This window comes from Pyxicephalus adspersus, chromosome 3 (genome assembly GCF_032062135.1).
Source record: "Pyxicephalus adspersus chromosome 3, UCB_Pads_2.0, whole genome shotgun sequence".
Taxonomy (NCBI): domain Eukaryota; kingdom Metazoa; phylum Chordata; class Amphibia; order Anura; family Pyxicephalidae; genus Pyxicephalus; species Pyxicephalus adspersus.
In genome coordinates, this window is record NC_092860.1 from 93,044,962 (window position 1) to 93,058,338 (window position 13,377).

At 35.6% G+C, this 13,377-nt stretch overlaps 1 long non-coding RNA gene across 1 annotated transcript in view; it reads right to left on the reverse strand.

Annotated features, from left to right (window-relative positions):
- Nucleotides 1-12,438, reverse strand: part of LOC140327767 (uncharacterized) — a 52,689-nt gene extending 40,251 nt beyond the window's left edge. The window contains exon 1 of the long non-coding RNA XR_011920111.1: nt 11,828-12,438. This is a non-coding gene — a long non-coding RNA (uncharacterized lncRNA). The remainder of the gene's footprint in view (nt 1-11,827) is intronic.
- Between the last annotated feature and the right edge of the window lie 939 nt (nt 12,439-13,377).

Below are 13,377 nucleotides of genomic sequence, written 5' to 3' on the forward strand. Positions count from 1 at the left end.
GCTGTCCTCTCCCCTGACTATCTAATCTGCATACCTGGATAACAGTTTGGTTTGGAAACTGTATACAATTTGTCTCCCCACTTTGAAGGCATCCCCGAACAAGTAATATAAATGATAGTGTTTGTTCAATATTTCTCCTGAAAATACTGTCTCCACACAAATAATTTTGCATTGGTGGTAGAGCTTGGCCAAACACTTAGCTGTGCTGCCTATGTACTTTATGTTTATGTACTTCAAAGACACTTCAGGCACTGGCCTTATCTTATACATTAGTGAGATAGGCTTACAAAAATATTGCCAGAGTTTATTTCCCTTTGATATTGTTAATTTATTTGTCTCTTTACAGCCTATACATACAGTAGCCCATACATTCAGCCGTTCCCAATTTTATACAGCGGAATGTGATTAAAAGTAAAATGATCTATTCGAAAAGGTACTAGCAGGAAAATGCTAAAATATGAAATATTAAATAAAAAAGACAATGAAAAAGCGAATAAAGGCATGGCCTCTGGTGGCAATAAGGAGTTTTCTCTTCGGATCAATGAGCTACAGTATATCAATGACCTAAACCTTCTAGAAAAATGAGACAATTCTGGAAATTGTTAACAATCATTTATTGGAGGATTTAACTGGATGTGTTGGAATGTTAAGAATCAGAAATCTCTAAAAAAAATATATCTGGAATGATTCTTGCTGGGTTGATGGGAAATCAGAAAAATCATTTGGAAAAAACTGACATCAAAATGAAAGATGTCACCTCTGTTGACAGCTATATACAGAACTATGTTCATGGATAAAGTATGTATTTTCCAAATATAGCTCTGTATAATGCATATATACAAATGTGATGCATTTATGTAATAGACATGTTTCAGACATTTTTATGCTTTGTTTATATTTTCTTTAATATTACAACTCAGTGGAAACATTTTTTATTATTTCTTAGTCAACACAAACTAGCTGATTGTCTTTGTACAGGATACATATAACTAACTAGGACCAACCCTACTCAAAGTGTTCAAGGTTATAGAGGTTCAAACATTTCTCTTTATCAATACCAAAGCATCATTGTGACTGGATACACAAATGCCTGAGGTGTTAATGAGTACCAAGTGTAAAAACCAAAAACAAATAATGTCACTAGCTGGGCAAATACTGGTGATAACCTGTTCTCAGGGATAAATATTGGAATATATCAAACTGTTACCATAAACAAACTGTCAGGGTAATAGAGACAGAGGAAGTGTTGGGTGGGTTCTTTCCCACAGTTTGTGTTTTAACATTTAGAACATTGCCTATTTCATTTTCTCTACCCATAATAATGTTTTTTTTGGCTTTGTAGGATCCTCTGGATACATATTTAAAATGACATTGTGGCCCTGATTTACTGATGTGTAAAGTAAAAGGAAAAAAACATTCAGTAATTTACAGGGTTTTTATTTTCCTATAATTGAATGTTAAAGTGAACTCACAATAAACACATGTACATGGGTGACTGGACTGGTCTTGCATTATGTTTTCATTGAGCTTGCATTAAAGAGGAACTAAACTAACAAAAAAAAGCACTTACCTTCAATTCTGCAGGGCAGTTCGAAAACTCCAGGGATGTCCTGCATTGGGTCCCGCTTCGTCCCGGCATTCGTCCCAGAGCCGGTGCTCCGGGCGCCACCATCTTCGTCTTTTCTTCCGGGTTCTTCATCCTATGTCACCCTACCCAGGCGCCAGGCTTTGCGCTCCCATTCATTCTTGATCACCTAGGCAGCCGAGAATTAGGAGGCGGTGCTGCACCCTTTTTTTTTTTTTTTAAAAAGGGTGTTGCACCTAAAAAAATAGAAAACCAAAATGGAATTTTTACCTTACATAAAAGGGTCTACTCTTTATATAAAGTGAAAATTCTGAGTTTAAGTATGCTTTAAGTTTTCACCTGGGACATGATCTCCACGTCAAGAATTATTAGTTTCCATTAGCAACTTATGTGCATTACACAAATACATTTGAAAGCTAAATGTTCTCTTTAGGTGGATTTAGCCAAATGTAGTGTAGTTAGTATTGATAGTGAAATGTGTTCACATTGGATGTTACCTACCTGTAAAGGGACTCAAAGCAAGAATGCCCAGATACAAACAAAAAGCCAACAGATGCAAATGCATGACCAGGGTTGCTCAGACCTTTAGCCCCCTCAGGGACCTCCCCCGCCTACCAGCCATCCCTCTTCCCTCAAAAACACTTGGACACGTAACTGGACTTTAAAATGGCTGCCAAGCAGCCACTTGTTAGCAAATAAATAACCTTTTATTTAATAAATAACAGATCAATATAAACTGTTCAAACATAAATACCATACTTAGCATAAATTAACCATTTGAAAAACAAATTAACATATCCATTACATACCATAAACATAAAACAATATTATAACAAACTTCCTCCAAAATGTAACCAATAAAATTACCCATTATACCTCCGTGCCCAATTGCATGTCAATCAACCTGCACTAAATTTATCCAACCAGGCTGCAGGCCTGGAAAATGTAAAGTCTGTATCAACCACGTATACTTTCAATATATCACACTGGCTCCTAGCCGCCCAGCACCGCCTCAGGAGCCCCACACTGTAATATCCATAAAGAGGGGAACCCTACCGCTGGGTTGCCCCTTGCAAAATTATCACCAGGTCTTTTACCTTCCCAAACTCCAACCGCCACTACTTAGCCACAGGGAGGGAGGGAGGCTGAGAAACTTTTCCTACCGCAAAACTATTCTTAACATCAGATTCATTCCCTATTTAATCCCTTCATTCTTCTCCCCTTTTACTTCCAACCTGGCCCTTAGCTAACCCCACTCCAAGCTCTCCTCACCACTAGTTAACCCTTTTACCACCTTTTTGGGTTTTCCTTGCACCCTGTCATGCAGGTCCTATGCCTATTTGCCTTGCTGCGGGCCTCAATGTCTGATTATAGAAGCTACGTAGGTATGTATTTCATACTGTATTGTAACAGAACAGTGCATAGCTATTATTTATAAATAAATACATGGCAAATATTGGATGAACCTGATGTTATGTGGATCTAGCTTTGACATGTACCTATTCACAAAAAACGTAGGGCAGGTTCAAAGCTGCAGCAAAATCAAGTGATTTCACATGTCTCCTAGCTGCTGGCACCCTGTTACCCACTTGGCTGCTCACACAGCAGAGCTAGTTCTTAAAGAACCATTGTCAGCAGATTTACCAGCAGTTGGCAGGGAGTGGTGCTGAACTGCTCACTGTTGCCCCCATTCATTGGGGTGAGGAAGTAGTAAACACAGAGCAACCTCACTGCTAGTCTGAACCTAGCCTAAATGTTTTCAAGATGCAAAATTCAACGCCAGTAGATTTTTTTTTGTTCACATTGGGGACATTTTCCTTCACTTTCTGACCTAGAGAAAAAGATCTCACATAGACAGTTGTAACAGGTATTGCCATTAGAATATTTCCTTGTAAAATGTTGAGTGTTCTAACCCTTTTTTATAAAAATCCAAAAATGAATACAACGGGTTTGGCTTTAGGTACACTTTATATGGTTCAATGCAATCAGCATGTAAAGCTTTTTATATAAAAATGTTATTTGTTGTGAAGCTCCCAGGGATCTTTTTGCGTCAGCATGGAGCTCACCATATGAAATGGATGTTTGCAGCTTTTCACAATCTTATTTTACAAGTTCATTGGCCACAGTATTTACTAAACATACCTTAGGCTGTACAATAACTGTAAAATTTTATACATCTTTAAGATAAACATAGGCAACATTTATTGCCTGCCTGCTACACTTAGTGTGATGAAGTCTGCCAAAAAGAACATTTATATTGCAATGCTGAACACCCTATTAAAATGTGCACTTGATTTATTGGTTTATCAAGCTCCTTCTTTTTATTGGATTTTTTTAACCTGACCATTTTTTGTTCACTAAATCATATTCTTCTACCATAGAAACTAATTCATCATGTGCAGGTCCCTCTTCTTTCAATCATAGTTAGGCCGTGATAATTCTTTCACATTAATTATTTCATTATGATTAAACTGTATTTATAAAATGTCAACATTTTACACAGCACTGCACATTAAATAGGAGTGGCAAATGACAGACAGACACAAACAATGACACGGGGAGGAGAGGACTCTGTCCAAAGGAGCTTACAATCTAAAAGAAAAGATCTCAAATGTAAGAAACCTTCAAAACACATTGAAACAGAAAAAAACAATAACTTACCAATAATACCTTGACAATATATATATGATCAGTTCACATATGTTACATATGTTATATTGAAAAAATATAACACTGTTAATAGTGTATTCCTATTTGACAATGCTCCGTAATTAGCACTGCAAATTCCATTGGAGACTGACGTTGGCATTGTTAATCAACAGGCTAAAGCCTTACTTAATGCATTATTCTGCGTGTTTTTTATTTTTGTATATTCAAGATAGCTGACATAGTAACCTCAGTATCAAGAACCACTCTGATCAGTTACCAGAAATCACCAGGGGCCTGAACTGTCAGTGACAACTGGAATTATGCCGTCACTGCTGGTTGTGGAAGGAAGGACATATATTAGAATGTCCCTAGAACTGGGCACAATGCTAGGGAAACCAGAGTGCAACAGTATTGCTCATAGCCCCCCTACCATGTTTTTTGTGCTTCAGGTAACTGAATGTTAGTACAACGATTTTAGCAAGGAAGAAGTTTTTGCTTCAAAGCTGCTCCTTTGATGACTGTTAATCTGATGATTGGTGTAAGAAAATCCAAAAAGCAGCAGAAGGCAGATTCAAAGACATGAATGATTTAGAAGCAATTAGATGCTTGTGCTTTCTATAAATCCTCAGGTACAGCTTCTTCTTCAGCAAGGACAACAATATGCAGCAAAGTATATACATGAATCAAATCTCACTCCAAATCCTCGGAGTATATCAGTAAATAGCAGCAGTGTCTTAGATGATCCCAGAGTTAAGAATTTATAGAACGAAAGGCACTGGGCACATTATGTTTTTCAGGATGAAATTAGGACAAAAAGTAAAATTTTAAAAGCACAGCATAGACAGGGTTCACATTTGTAGATGTCCCCTGTCAGATAGCATTTGTTCACTTTTGTTCATTCTATTATGTTTTTTTAGTGTGAACCAAATCATATAAATGTGGCCTATTTTGAAATCTCCTTGCAAAGTTCACCAATATCTTTGATATACTGACAATAAAGATTTTCTTTTTTGCATGTATAAAAATCACGAAGGAGGCTTTATATTCTCTTTAAAGGGAACATGTGAGGATAACATTAACAAAGCATTAAGGATGCTCTTGGGCAGTTGTTATTCACCTTCACTACATAGTGCTGACCTGAAACAAGCATGCAGCTAGTGAAATCTACCAAGTCTAAATTTAAAAGCAGTTAAAATGACATTCAATGGTAGAAAATCTTCCATGTCCATGAGGTTCAATTGCAGTAACTGATTCTCCACCAAGGGATGTTTCAGGAAATGTCAGATTTACTGATTTAAAAATAGAATCTTAGGTATTGAAGTCAAGGACAAAAGGATCTACTACTTAAAACGAAAACAATTTTAAAAATTGCAAAGCCTGTTTTTCTCATTATCTCTTTAATCTTTAGGTAGTTAAGATAAACAAAAAACAAATAGTAAAAAAATAAAGAAATACGAAAAATGCATTTTATATGGGTGATTTCATATATCTTAAATTAGAAGAGGAATGTGAATGCTTCAAGACTAGCAGTTAGACTTATCAGTATCACCATTTGCTAAATGGCCTAATTAATCTTCATGCTAGATTAACTTGATAAAATGTTGACCTGATATGGGCTTAAAAGATTACTAGTAACAGTTTGGAAATGAAAGCTAAGGCATGCCACGTGTCAACACTGTAATGATAACATTAACTTAGCAAGACCCTTACAAGCTCAATTTAAGCCTACTCATCCTGATTTGGGTTCCCAGAGTATAAATGATGCGAATGAGTAAAGAATTTGTTGGTTATCATAGGAAAAACAGATCTAGAAACTATCAAAGCTTAGCCATGGCAGTGTGACCTGCACACATAACCACACTGGTGAAAGTGGACAGCTATTCTCTTATATTTGTGTCTGGTTTACTTTAAAGGTTATAGTTTAATATACATGTTGCTTCCCACAATCAACTTTTTTCTAGAGACTTTCTTTTTGTTTTTAACAGATATAACTTAAAAGTCATTGCTTTACGGTTTGCAGAAGTCTGACATAATTGCAAACTATGGCACCTGTACATATTACATATTTATTATTTGTGTAACTAACAAAATTATCTAGAAGCTACTCTATAGCAGTCATATATTATCTATACTCACTGGCCAGTTTATTAGGTACACCACTTTAACGGCTTTTTAATCCAAACATCTAATCAGCCAATCACATGGCAGCAATCCATTTAGGTATGTAGACATTGGCAAGACAACCTGCTGAAGTTCAAAACAAATATCATAATGGGGAAGGAAGGTGGCATGATAGTTGGAGCCAGAGAGATTGGTCTATGTGTTTCAGAAACTGTTGATCTGCTGGGATTTTCACACAATGACATTTCTAGAGTTTACAGAGAATGGCCCGAAAAAGGCAAAACATCTAGTAACCTGAAATTCTCTTGGCAAAAATGCTTTACTGATACCAGAGGTCAGATGAGAATGATTAGACTGCTTCAAGCTGATAGAAAGGCAACAGTAACTTAAATATCTACTCCTTATAGCCCCAAGGTATGTAGCAGAGCATTTCTGAATGTACAACATGTTAAACTTTGAAGCAGATGGACTACACTAGAAGGAAACTACACAAAAGCCATTCTTGTTACCTAATAACAGGCACATGTGGCTACAATTTGCATGGGCTCACCAAAACAGGACAAGAAAAAATATCAAAAATGTTGCCTGTTTGATCAGTCTCAGTTCCTGCGGTGACATTTGGATGGCAAGGTCAGAATTTGGCATCAAAACCATTTTTTTTACCATAGTGTACCCATAGTGTTTTCATGACCACTTCTAGCAGTAATGTGCCTATTATGATCATGTCAAATCATCTCAAACTGGTTTCTTGCACATGACAATGAATTTGTTGTACTTAAATGGCCTCCACAGTCACCAGATCTCAATCCAATAGCGCACCTTTGTGATGTAGTGGAACAATGGATTGGCATCATGGATGTGTAGCCGATAAATGTGAAGCAACTGCATGATGCTATAATTCAATATGAACCAAAATACAATACCCAGCACAATAAAGTGGCCAATGAGTGTGTGTGTGTTTATATATATAATAGCTAAATATCAGACATTAGACTTTCACTCCTATTACAATCACCTTGGGAATCTACTAACAGTATTATGGACAGGTTGCTGGCTTGAGAGCTGGAGCATAGCACCTAATCGATCTAATCTGACTCCGGGAAAGTGGGGGAGAATCAGAGACATATCACAGCTGTAGCTTCCTCATCACTGAAGGTTAGTTACTTGCCTGCTTGCTTTAAAGTGCACTCATCTAGCAAAGGGAAGGTGAGTATAGGCTAATGATGTTGCCATCAAAACAGTAAGATGCTTGCTTTATTCTGCTTGGAGAAAAAAAAGGTTCATTTAAAGTTGTTTGGGCTAGATGTTTTTATTTCTAAAAGACACATTTGCTGTACTGGTAAATCATTTATCATAAAAAAAATGACCCAAGAAGAAGGACTTATCATACTAATGGTTGAAATAAATAAATCATTCAGGTGATTCACGTTCTGATTTAATTATAACTCCAGTTATATCCAGTGATACATTATTGTGCAGGCTAAGCTTATTGTATCTAGTATTAAAAAAATAAAAATTCTCTGGGGTAGAAGGGTTTTGGAGAATGTAAGGAGGTGGTGGTTAGAGGAATTGTGATCTTTTGCTTTAAATATGTGTAGTTTATGCTCCGAATTCTGAATGATCTAAGAAGCAACAAACGTCCTGAGGTAGTCTATTGTTCCTCTTTATACTCAGCAATCTTTTGAACCGTTCCAGTTCTTTCTACTCTGCATGTTTTTCTTATAGTGTTCAAGTCATGTTAAACTATGAATAAACCAAATAAAACTAACTAAAGAAAACTCTTTTATTAAATTGGGGAAATAAACATAAGTAGTGCTCCAAACAGCAGAGTATCAAAATACTTTATTGCAAATTACCTTGTTCAAAAAATATTGCAATATGCATTTGAACAGCACAATACCAATAGCAATCTATCAGAATCCAGCCCATACTGATTTAGCATTGGTAAGGTGAATTCTGATTGGATGCTATAAGTTACTACCCTTTGACATTTTGGTCTTGCACTGTTTATTACACAGGCATGTTAGAGTCAGGTTGTGGCTGTAGATTAGGTGCCAGATGTGTCAGAGAGAGGAATGCTTCTGTGTATACTATAACTCAACATCTGCCAATGCAAAGGATTTCAACTCATGCACCAAAATGGAGTTTGTGGTTGAAAAATATTGTGGGACAATCTTTTCTAGTTTCCTTAAATTTACATTTAATGTCAAAAGCACAGAAAGGAAAGATGACCCGTGATACCTCTGGAATTCAATCCCTGCCCATTTCTAAAAGCATTTTTACTATTATATTTTGATTCAATTTTATCCATTATATAAGGCAGATTTATTATAGTGTTTGAAATTTATAGCAATCTACTTTAACTTGTCATCCTTAATAAATATATAATATTTCAGGCTACAGCTTGGTGCACTTAAGTTTTTGCTTTCTTTCCCAACTTCCCATTTTACTGACATTATATTTATTTATTTATGGTGTAGATTTGACATATAAATGATTGCAAATGCTGAGATCATCAGCTAGTTATGCTGGCTGATTTATACTATATAGGAGCGCATGAATGTGAAAGGGGAGAAGAAAAATTATATTGCACATTCTTAGTAAGTCATTCTAGCCTAATATGTTTAATTTCATTGTTAATTTGATTGCAAATATTTACATGTATATTTAAAGAACTTAAATTTTAATGTAGAGGGACCCAGGGCATTTCCAACACAAATCCTTTACTGCTTTTCACCGTGTAATTTTTTTTTTTTACCATTTTTTGACCATTAGATGCATTGGGGTGCTTTTCAACATGAATAATGCCACAATGCACCAAAGCAGCAATGGAAATGGTGGAAAAGTAGAGAATATAAATTGGTAAACAAAAACTGCTGCAGCATTGTAGGTGTAAGTTGAAATATTTGTAATTGTCTTAAGCCATTCTTGTGGTCTAGGCCAGAAAGCATTGCTACATCAGTGACCTTCATTTTTTCCATTGCATAAGAAATAAAGTTGGTCCGTGGGCTATGTCAGCCTGCCAATTGGACAATTGGAGGACACAGCACAGGATTCTTCATTCTGTAAACATATTGAAGAAGGTTTGTGACATTTCTGTGCAATCCAGTATAGCCTAAATTACCTTAAAATACTGACCTCCTTTCCACCACCCACACCCCTCACCATGTAAGCTCTACTGTGCAGAAGGATAAAGGAGGCTGCTATTTGACATATGATAAAATAAATTGTGTACTTATGTTGGTGAAGATAAGAGAGCATTTTACTTTAAATTTATTCTGTAGTATGCTAACAAAAAAACCCAGCAAGCCTGTATCAGGAGAAGATATGATCATTTGTAAGCAGCACAAAGTTGACCGCTAACAGTAATTTATGCTTTGGCTGGAATATCTTCTAAACTGTGGTTTATGTAGAACAAGTGAACAGCATAAACTCCTGTAGTAAATGAGCCCCATCGTGTGAACCCATACAGGTTTAGTTATTTGTGCAATATCATCCTATCTTAAAAGCTGGTGCAATTGGATGGGCAATATGGAGCTAGTAAAAAAATAGCAAAAGAGTAAAATTTTTCCTTTTTGATCTATTTGTTGTTTCACAGTACAGTTTACAGTCATGCTTAATAAAAACACTAGTAGCACAGTAGTAATGATGAATCCAACTAATCCACTTGTCACTTACAACAAAGGGAACGGAACAGTATGACTTTGGGTATGTGGTGTATATAAACCATCACTTTCTTATTCTAGCCCATCATTACTCATCATAAACTTTCCTATCTTTATCCCCGACATTGTAACTTTGAGTCCTCTCCTCCTGTGTCACTGTCTGTATTTGTCTGTCATTTGCAACCCCTATTTATTGTTCAGCCGCTGCGTAATATGTTGGCGCTATATAAATCCTGTATTATATTAATAATAATTATAATAATAATAAAACAATTGTAATGTTAGTAATCACCATAGGGTTACTTTAGTTACAAACTATCTTTTTTAGAGAGTGAAGGTTATGGAGTCTCTGTAGCAAAATTGGCTACATCACTAGTGCATACAATCTAAACAATCATTTTCAAGAAAATATTTAAAATGTCATTTTTATCAGTTGAAATCATTTGCAAAGGTAATATCGTCATCAGATCAATCAAAATTCTTGGATCAGAAGACCCCTCAAAGATAACGATTTCCCTGTCATTGTTGTGATCTCTGTGCCAAACGTGACGCGACTTATTAACCTGAATTAATTCTGCAGCGAATAGATGATTGCCTGTCTATTGGAAAAGAGAAGGATCAATTATCAATAGCAATGTGTGTTACTTTCTGTACCATTTAACATATATACATTTGTGCAGTGATAGTTGTTGGATAAATAAGAGATAGGAGCTTGGATTAAAAAAACGAAGGCTAGTTGGAATTATTGTAAAATACTTTTGCTTCATTTATTTGATTATTCTAGATTGTGTAGATCTATTTGCTGTATAAACCTGACACAGCTTCACAGCTGTAATTGACCAACAGACAGGTAGGAATCATGTGATTATTTTAGCAAATTATTTGACATAGTTAAAGCACCTAACATTACTGGTTATTAAAAGAGATGCTAATGAGTGTTTCAAATATATCACATTCTTGTAATTTGATGTCAGTGTTAGCACAGTCCACACAGATGCCATTTACATAAAACAGCATCATACCAAGTAAAACACTATAAAAGAAAAAAAAACTGAAAATAAAAAATAGTGGTGAGAATAAAACTGACTAAGATGGATTTGGAAATTATTAATGATTTTGGTGCAGTTTCTTGAGAAATGAAAGCTATGCACATCGAAGCTCCCCTGAAACAGAACGCATTTTATTCCTCTGCAGTTTGTCCATCAGGTTTCTCTCTGACAACATAATCCAAAACTAATCCTCAGCATTCAGCTTTCCTTGTTGGCTCTCATGCAGGCTGCTTAGACAAATCCTGCTACCTGTCAGCTCTCCTGAATGTGCCAAACAGGCAGCCAGGTTAACCCCAAGGGAAACTAGGAGACCTTGTGACTTAACCCCTGCTTCCCTCCTTAAATAATCCACTGTAAATATATGTTCAGACCAGGGATGGTCCACTTCACATTTGTTTCATAGACAGCTCCTAAGAAGTGAGGATCTGGGGATCATTGCAGCTACTGTGCTGATATTTCAAAGCCTAGTTTCAAACAGAAGGAGATAGAGGGATTGGACACAGTGATAGGTCTAAATCCCTTGATTCAGTTTGTCACCTTGATGAGTCCTGTGTATATCTCCCAAATCAGATAAACTCCCATACACTGCCAGTGCAGTTCTGATTCAAACAGAATGGTAAAAGACCTTTTATTTGTTTCTTAAAAAAAAAAAAAAAAAACAAGCATTAGAAGTAAAAGTAATAAAAATAATAATAAAAAAGATGAAGATCCAAAAGAAAAACAAAACACTAAGACAAATCTCTGTCCAAAATACTTACTGTTCTAAGCCTGGTCCTCATTGGAATTCAAGTCACATCTTACTAGGGGCTGGTACAGCATCCAGAAATCCACAGCAGAAAATAACTTGCAAAAGCACGGTATACCAAAGAACACTTGAAAGCTCTGTTAAGCTACCCACAAGAGAAATGCAATAAAACATCACTCATCTCCTTTGATGTGTTCAAGGCATATTGTCCAGGTTAATATCCAAAGAGAGGACAGGGAAGTTAATGTACAAGCAACAAAGCCTTGGTTTTGCCACTGGCAATGTCCATTGTGACTTGAGATAAGAACATTTATTTTACCTCAATTAAATGTCAGACATTCTCCTAAAAAGCAAGAGAAGCCTTGGTGCCCTCCCCCCTTCTCTACTCACTTTCTGCCCCCTCCTTATATTCACACATCTAAAGACATGCAACACATCCTATAAGTATCACTTGTCAGAAGCTGCTTATCAGATCTGCATCTTTGATTGAGTATACATTAATACTTGTCTTATTATCCTTTTGTTTTTGTTTTTGTTGCTCTTTGTTGGTCTTTAAAACCTATAAACATTCTTTCCATTCTCATTAAAATGTGTTCTATATATCTGGTCTCATTGTTAATAAATGAGCATCTACTGTGCAATGCAGGCCCAACATGTACATTACCATTATGCTAAGGTCTGTTTAATTAATTTGACAATTGATACCCTGGCATTTTTTTTATTTTGTCTTTAAATCAACAAATATTTGGGTGTTCAAAGTGAACACGGTTTAATTTATTTACTCAATTTGCTAACAAAAAAGTCTTTATTTCTTAAGTAAATCAATCACACTGTGTTACTTTTTTGTTTCCTAATTCCTACATTTTATTTTGCATATTAATTAATAAACTTATGGACTGCAATAAAAACTATAGAAAAAAAGGATAGATAAATTATATATATTCTGAAAGCTGATATATTATTTAGTAATAATCTTGCAAAGATATTTTTATAGAATAATAAATTATGTATTTGTACACCACTGAAATTTATTTTTCCATTAAAAAACAAAAACGAAGACAAAAACTAACATTAATATAGAAACTAGGCTGATGTGCATGGTACACTGCACTCTTCCACACTTTTCATGCCTAGGATTGTAAGCTCTTCGGGGCAGGGTCCTCTCCTCCAGTGTCATTGTCTGTATTCGTCTGTCATTTGCAACCCCCATTTAATGTATAAATCCACTATATAAATCCTGTTTATTAATAATAATAATTTTAATAATAATAATAATGATAATAATAATAAGAGGCAGTATTGAACTAGCAAAAAAGGGTCAATTACCAAATATAAAGAAAAACATCACACGTCAAACACCCAAATAGTCCTGCAATATCCATCAGAAAACCATATGAAAAGCTGCATATGACCAGGTAATTTGCACCACTATAGCACCAGTTATGGAAGAGTATTTATTTTATTGCAAAAAAAACAAAAAACACAACTGATGTCCATGAAAAGTGCTATGCACGTCTCAAGAACCCCAAACTTGAAGTTTTTTTAAAGATAATTATCTTACAC